Source organism: Wolffia australiana, chromosome 11 (assembly GCF_029677425.1).
Source record: "Wolffia australiana isolate 7733 chromosome 11, ASM2967742v1".
NCBI lineage: Eukaryota > Viridiplantae > Streptophyta > Magnoliopsida > Alismatales > Araceae > Wolffia > Wolffia australiana.
The window spans coordinates 3137948-3146714 of NC_135845.1; positions in this window are offsets into that span (position 1 = coordinate 3137948).

Genomic DNA, 8767 nt, shown 5'->3' on the forward strand with positions numbered 1-8767 from the left:
GAAACAAAATGATTTATTTATCATCATTTTTGAGGTTTAATCACTCACACGCCTTAGTGACTTATAATTGGAGAATTGGATAATGAGTGGTGCACCTTTGGGATATTTTGAGCCCATCTTGGTTCTCATCTATGTGCCAAATGGGCCAAGAGCAGAGAGTAACCTTGGAGTGTACATATGTGCAACATTATTTATCACATGCCCTCGACTGTACCTCCACGGGCGTGGTTAATCTTAGGCCTGCATCTTGAACACAAAAGTTAATCCAAGTGTCTTAAAAGGAAGATTAGACTAGCACCAAAAAAGGGAAAATCGACTATCGACTGAGATAGTGAACATGCAAATAACTAGGGAAGTATGAAAGTGGGGTTCATGGGCTAAAAACTATATGGGATCAATAGGCCTTGGACCTCTCATTAAAAATGGTGATTTAAACATAGAAACCTCTATAGACTTGGGCTAGATTTTTTTCTCCCCTCTAATATTTGGAATTTATAGCTATAGTGATAGCCGTTGGAGTAATGCACTACACATTTTATAATGTTTTAAAGATACTTGTGATGAGTTTCTTTCTTGTTTTATCCATCTCTCTCTTATTTGTTTATTAAATGCCAAACCTGATGGAAATATGTGGCCCACAAGATAATTGCACAATCCATATCTTGTTTAATTCATTATAGTGAATGTTTGATGCTCATGATGAAGTTTATGCATACATGATCTGAATAGTAAATTATGATGAGATCGTAAAATGGAGATCACTATTCTTCAATTATTTATTATAAATATTCATGATGCAGGACGTTGTCAGCGACGTCGTCTGGTCATCACCAAGTGGGTGGATTCGGTGTCAAAATCAACAGTATCAGACAACAGCTAGGGGTGTCGTCCGTCAATGGATCCTGACAGTTAAAGACCTACAATGAAATGCTCGATAAGTCTATGTTTAATACATGCAAGGGCCGACAAGCAAATAGCTCTGACTCCCGGGAAGCCGACATAGTGGCCCGGTGAAGGATGGTAGACCTCTTGAACCTCGTTCGGGAGAGTCGAAGACGCTACGACGCCGAACGAGGTACTCCCCCCCGGTTGTTGCTCACACGGGACGGGCGAGCCTGACTCGTACAAAACAGGAAAGACACTCAAGATTTTGCGTGTTTTCACTCATCCTGTCCCCCTCATCTATGTCTAACCCAAGCGCGGTGGAGGCAATACGAAAGTGCACTGAAGGAAATAAGAGACAGTGACTGAGCGGCGTACCTCGTTGATATCTGTTGACCGTCGTATCGGCTTCATGCACTCGGCCTGGTGCGGCGTCGTCGGAGACGATGGGGGGCGACGGCCTGCGGACGGCGGACCAAAGCGCGGGAAGGCACACGACGGAGGTGCGATCACGGTTGACCGCAGTAACAGCGAGCGGTGCCGCAGGTGCATGAGCGAGCGGCGATGGCGGCACGACGCACGGGGACCGGCGGCGGGCTGAACCAGCGTTGCACGCACAAAGGTAGACGACGGGCCACTGACGAGCGCCGTAACTCTGGCGCGGCATGGTGAGGCAGCGCGGCCTAAGGATGGCCGTGCAGGCGGGCTGCAATCGTGGTGCGGCAAGGCGTCTGCCACAGCTGGTGGGGCGCGGCGTTGGGTGCGAGGGGAAGCGGCGGTAGTGGTCGGTGAAGCCAAGGCTCGCGCGCGCAAGGGACAGCGTCACGGCGTGTCTAAGTGACGGCTGTGGTGGCTGGTGCTGGGGCCGCGCGCACGACGCGGAGGTGGAGTGTGGAGGCGCAGGACGGCAGCCGTGAGCGGCAGCGGGTGGCTCAAGCGGTTCGAACGTGCGCGGGCAAAGGCAAGGGAGCGGGGAGCGGCAGGCGGCTCGGGGCTCGGCACGCGGACGACTCACGCGGTGCGGCAATGGCGTCCGCGGGTGTCGTGGGCGATGGCGGCCTTGAGCGGCACAGCCAGCGGGCGGCTCGGGCGGCAGCGGCGGGATTGCAGCTCGGCGGCAGCGGTGGCGGCGACCTCCTCTTCCTCCTCTTTCTCGTTCCTTCCCTTCTTCCTTCTCCTCCTTCCTTCTTCCTCCTTTCTCTTGGAGCGTGACCCTCTCCTTTCGTGAGATAATTTTTCAACAAAAACAAAGGGTAATCCTTTAGGGCATCCAACCTTCCCTTTTATAGGAGAATGTGGATGAATCCCTAAACACAAGTCAAAACAAATAGAAGGGGAAGAGAGGAAGGTGCATCCCCTTGGATAATGGAGGGGAAGATCCTTATAGATGGGATCTCCCCTCGATACAATGTGATCGTAAGGGGTATCGAGATGACAAACAACAAAGTAAAACGAAAATGACTAACTAAAACAAAAATAATGAAGAAAATGGTGAACTAAAAAAATGGAGATAGAGTGCCCGTTACCCGGAATACTTGAATCCGAGCGTACGTACCGTCGTCTTCGCTTGCCGGGCAGGCTGAACGCGGACCGGCGGTGATGTCGATGACAATGGTGACGTCTCTGAAGACATTTCTGGGGGCTCGGGCTGCGCTGCGCCATCAATTCATATTCGAAGTATACAGGAGAAGGACATAGAAATATCCATTTAGAATAACACTATATAGTCATACTCATGCAATGAGTATGGCGAGTCCTGTGCCCATTAGTGTGGAGACACTAATGATAGATAGTGGGTGCTCTTTAGCCTGAAAGGGTTAACTAAATTGAATTGTACGGATATCTTAATGGTATTATACCAAACTCTCAATCAGGTTGTTTCATGTCACAATTGTGTAAGTGGTCCTTTGACCAGAGACACCAAAGACATCATAATGGAATCAAATTTAATCAAATGAAGCTGAGGATTTCACGTAGCGAAAAACTCATAATGGAATCAAATGACATCATTAAAATAATTAAACAAATTACTTCCACACTGATTGCATCCGTGATTCCTTTGATCCTTGAATGAGTCGCGTGGAGCTGCTCATGTGTGCAAACTCTAGATGTATCCATGCAATCCTCAACACATCGAATCTCCTTCTTCACCCTTTCAAACTACATTCACCCTCCATCATCGTCATTATGCCATTCCCATCGCATCCGGAGTGGAGAGGTGTGGGGAGAAGGGAGAAGAAGGGAAAGGCCCATGAATAATTCTGGCCTCGGTGAATTTTGTTTAGGGCCTTCCCCTATTTATATTAAATGAGTATTTTTCATAAAACCACCAAAAATTTAAATATATCTTCTAACATCAAAATACCATTTGCTTGTGACCCTCTAGGCCCATGTATCATTCTAGTTAATGCCTCCAGCAGCCCAATAATCTTTATTGGCCTTCCAACTTAATTAACTATATCATCATATAGATTAATTGAAGTTGGATCAATTTAACCCAATCGATAGGTTGAATTTCCAACACGTGGGGTTGGCAAGCTACACCTTTTGCTTTAGAAGATACAAAGGAGTGTGTAACGACTCACTCTTGGAACCTGTTCGTCATCGATTACCGTGTATGTATAGTTCCTCATCCACTTGATATTTTTAGGATGACTAAGGGTATGGTCAACTATCAAACCCAAATTGGTCATCCGAGTTAGTACTTATGCATTCCGAAATCATCATAGAACTATTCTCAAATATTTCACTGTTTGGCCAAGGATTTCATCGCATACCGAGGGTGGACAATCCTATCTAGACTACTCAATTGCCTTGGTGAACTTCTTGATGCATCCAAACTAAGACTATTTGGAATCCCATGATTAGAGACTCATACGTCATTGTCAAAGTACAACTGTCTTTCCACAAGACGTCTTTGGTGTCTTAGGTCTAAGGACCACTTACACAACCATGACGTGAATCAAGCTGATTGACAGTTTGGTATAATATCATTCAAGGATTCCTATGGATCATTCAATGAACTCTTTACACGAAAGAGCACCCACTGTATATCCTTAGCATTTTCACACTAATGGCTACGAGAACGACCATACTCATCATATGAGTGATGCTAGGTAGTGCTATTCTATCTGGATACTTCAATGCCCTTCGCGAGTATCTTTTGAATGGGGGTATTTAGAATACACGCATAAAGACTAGTGCTCTCCATATTGTGATATCATCATAATTCACTAAGTGTGATCATGAATTCATGTACTTCATTATAAGCATAATAAGTGCACTATAATGAATATGTTTTATTAATGAGTATGGATTGATAGATGGAATGTGTGATTAGCTTGACGACCCCATATATTTCCATCAATCATATAGATGGATAATTTTAATTTGACTATAACTTGTGATTTTTTATATTTCAAATTTCATGAATATGATTGAGCAGTTAATATGGGTTTGTTTACCCTCGGTATAAGAGGAGACAACTCATGGAAGATGATGTAGTAAAGTCCTTGACCAAGGTGATGGAATATAAAAGAAGCTTCCTCTGATAATGTTTTGACATGTGATTACTAACTCAGATGACCGATTAAATTTTGATAGGTTACCACACCCTAAATTTTCTTAGGAGTGCCAAGCACATGAGGGAATATATGTACATTATAATCAATGAGAAAAAAATCTATGAGAGAGTCAATATACTCCTTTGTATCTTCTAGAGCATGAGGTGTAGCTTGGGATTCCGCATGCCAGAAAATCTATCGATTAAATTAAATTAATTTGTGATTAATTAATATATATGATGATATAGAAAATTAATTTGGAAGGGCAATTAAATTATCAAGATATTGGAGTCTTTAACTAGATTGATACATGGCCCTAAAGGGATGCCCACAAATGGTCTTTGGATGTTGGAAGATATAATTAAAATTTAGGGATTTTAATGAAAAATACCATTAAGTATAAATGGGATAAAGAGTTGAAAGAAGTTCATCAATGCCAAAATTTTTAGGTGACCAAAGTTTTTATTTGTTATGTCCTTTTATGCCGCCACTCTCAATGTGATCATAACAGTGTAAAGACGATGATGGATAAAAAATGGGGACCATATATAATAAAATGATGATATTTGAGATGCTGGGGATTGTGTGGCTACATCTCGAGGCTGGACACAAGAATAGTGCACCACAACCCCCTTTAGGAATTGAGAAATTCAGGATTGATCCCCACAAAGTTTAATTTTCAAGTTTTGTTATGATTCCATTTGAGATCTTACAGTGCCATAGGGAGAGATAGAACGGAATAGAAAGAGAGCCATAGGGAGAGAGAGAGAATGAGAGAGAGAAAGAGGGAGATAGAGAATAAGCGAGAGAGCCAGAGGGAGAGAGAGAACAAGCAAGAGAGAGATCCGGAGGGAGAGAGAAAACATGTGAGAGAGTGAACAAAAGAGAACCGGAGGTAGAAATAGAGAGCATAATAGATAGAGAGAAAGATATGAGAGAGAGCAGAGGGAGGGAAAGAAAACATGGGAGAGAGAAAGAGAAAACAAGAGAGCTAGAAGGGGGGGAGAGAAAGGGAGACAATGAGAGAGAGAGAGAACGAGAGCACTAGAGCAATAGAGAACAAGCGAGTGAGAGAACGAGAGCAATAGAGTGATAGAGAACAAGAGAGTGAGAGAACGAGAGCAATAGAGTGATAGAGAACAAGAGAGTGAGAGAGAGAGAAAGGGACAAACGAGAGCATTCGAAAGAGAGAACAAGCCAGAGAGAGTGAGGGTGATAACGAGAGAGAGGGTGAGAACGAGAGAGAGAAGAAGAGAGAGAGGAAAGGAGATAAACGAGAGATAGAGGGCACAAGAGAGACAGAGAGAACACGCGAGAAAGAGAAAAAGGGAGAGAGTGAGAGAGAGAAGAAGAAGAGAGATAGTGAGAGAGGAAGGGAGAGAGAGGACACGAGGGAGCGAGAGAACAAGCGATAGAGAGATAAAGAGAGGAAGCAAGCGAGAGAGAGAGAGAGTGAGAAAGAGAGGAAGCACGAGAGAGAGAGAGATTAAGGGACAGGGAGAGAATGAACGAGAGACAAAGAGAGTGAGGTAGCATGAAAGGTTGTTTTTTCCTTGAACTGTTTGATTTTGTTCAAAATGTTTGAACAAATGTTCGATCAAACACCTGCAAGCAAACTAAATTGATTGAATAATTAATTTGAGCTTGATCTAACTTTTTTTTGGATTGAAAGATTCCATCTGTTCAGATTGAATCTCAATTTGATCCTTTGAAACATTTGATCAGGATTCGATCGATCCAATCCGATCCGAACCCTGACCCCTACGTAGCTCAATGCTCTCCGCTATCAACGTTGATCTCTTGTAGTTGATGACAGCACGTCCGGCGTAGAAGAATCTCTTTTGGTGTATGATCATTATCTGGCAACAACTCGTCAAGTGCTTCATTGAAGAAAGCTGTAGTTGTCCAAGAGGGATGAAAACATCTAGAAGAAACCGAATGAGCCATGTTTTGATCAATGTTGACCTCATGCGTAGTTAATAAATTCCGCACATAACTGATGACTTCATCCTAGTATTCACAGTTAATTAACCGTAACTTCACAGATGGATCAATGAGTGCAGAAATAGTGAAGGCCTGGTTGTGAGTGAGGGTGGTTGCATATTTAGTCAGCTTGGTCTTCATTGCCAAACAAGCACTGTAGATGGAAGTTTGTTGACATGATGATATGACACTATTTACTTGAAACATGGTTGACTCTCTGATTCTATGCATGACACTGTCGAGATGCCTCATTATTGCTCTAAGGATAACAAACACTTCTTTTTCTATTGGTGACATTGATTGGCAAGTGAGGGTGGTATGCATCACAAGGGGCTGCGGTATCCCTGCAAAATCATCATTTGCCACTCTTCGCCAACCATCACAGGTTTCTTCAATACATCCTCGACGCGCGTGACAAGTACCTCATATGTTGAATTCCACCTTGTCAAGCAGTCTATGGGGATCTTTTTGGTTTGGTAGGCCAAACTGCTTGCACAATGATATGTAGCGCTCATCACGTTGTATCGACCCATGTATTATAGTGACAATGTCCCTCAACTGAAGCACTACGTCGCCCAATGTAGATGAACCAAAGTCATCATATGGGTTGAATTCTTCACTAACATTAGTGCCAATAATATTATTATCGTCCAAATGACCTGCTCCGATGGTGCCTCCATCACCCATAGTGAGCTCAGCCCAGTCTGGACTACAATGTTGATGACGCGTGCAACACAAAACACATGCCTACTTGCAGTGAAATGATGGTTTGACAGCTTTAAATCATTTTCTAGAATAGTAGTCATTCTCCTCTTATTTGATGCATTGTTTGTGGTCACTGCACAGACCTGCGCAAAATTACATCATATCGTTGAGAATGAAAGAGTAGAAACTATTATTGATGACAATGTAATGCATACCTTCGATTTCAATTCAAACTTCGCCAACATTTGGAGGACTCTCGTGTTCATGTTTTTCCCAGTGTGTGGTCCATTCAATTGGCATATCCCAAGAATACAGTCACCCAATTTCCACTTAATGCACAATCAACCCTAAGAATGCAATGCTGTTGTCAGAAGTCCACGCGTCAAGTGTTATTGACACACATGCAACTTCGGCCAACTTTTGCCGTATGTTTTTTTATATCCTTGTATAGTGCATGTGCTTTTGCTTTGATAGCTAGCACACATGGGATAGATGTCTCTTCATGTACGATATACCATAGAAGTCTTATAATGTACTTCTTCCTAACAACTGTCCAGTGAATTGGAAAGACATATGAAAATCTCTAGTTCTTCCTTCACATTATCTAGCATACGACCACAATAATACTACTTCTCACTACTTGCTGCATCAAATATTCAGCTGCTGACCTCTCCATTGGAACTCCTCTCCACTTGACCTTCAAGGTCGCGAACACTTTCCAATGAAACCATTCCAGATGTCTCAAAAGAGGAATGTTGCTTAGATATTTTGTAGTCTATAATTACACCCCATAAGTCACACTTGCATTTATATTGTCCCCTAAATGTGTAGTACCATAGCACATCACATGCACTAAGACGTGGCTTTTTCTATTTTTTGTTCGCGCCACTGTCATTCGACTCATCCTCTATGGACATTACTGCAAACCAGGGGACATGTGAAGACTCACCGCCATCCATCCTAACAATAATAGGAAATGTGAGATGGGTTTTTGATGCCGGACGTCGTCTCAACGGTGTCCGACCGTCACCGAGGGTAGGAACTCGGTGTCGGATCACTAACTAGTCGGTTCACGTCCGCGACGTCAACCGAGGGGTATGCGGAAAACAGGAATGTATGTATGACGATAACGATAATGATGGCCCTAATCTGGTACGTGCAATGCGCCGACAAGCGATGGTATGCCAACCCGGGGCAGGGACGGAGTCGCCAAGTGGGGCCGAACCGGTCTTCCAAGTCGTCCGAGAGGGGTCGAGGGCGCGCACGCCGTCGAATGGGGGGTAGTCCCCACTGGGTTGCTCACACGCGTCGGGGTGTCCCGACTCGTACCGGACGGGTAAGACGCTCGTTTGGTTTTCGTCGTTCGCTCAACCTGTCCCACTCACCTATCTAACCCGAGCGCGGTGGAGGCAATACGAAAGAATACTGAAGGAAATAAATGACGTAAAGAAGCGAGGGAAGCAGAGTACCTTCGTCGCGAGGCGACGGTTGACTCGTGTATGAGCTTCCACGAGAAGGACCAGAGGTGTGGGTGTACGCCAGTCGCAAACACCGGGCAGGGAAGGCAGTCAGGCGCGGCGATGCCGGTCGTCAAGGCAGCAGCACAGAGGGTCGGCGGCCGGGCGGCTAGTCGC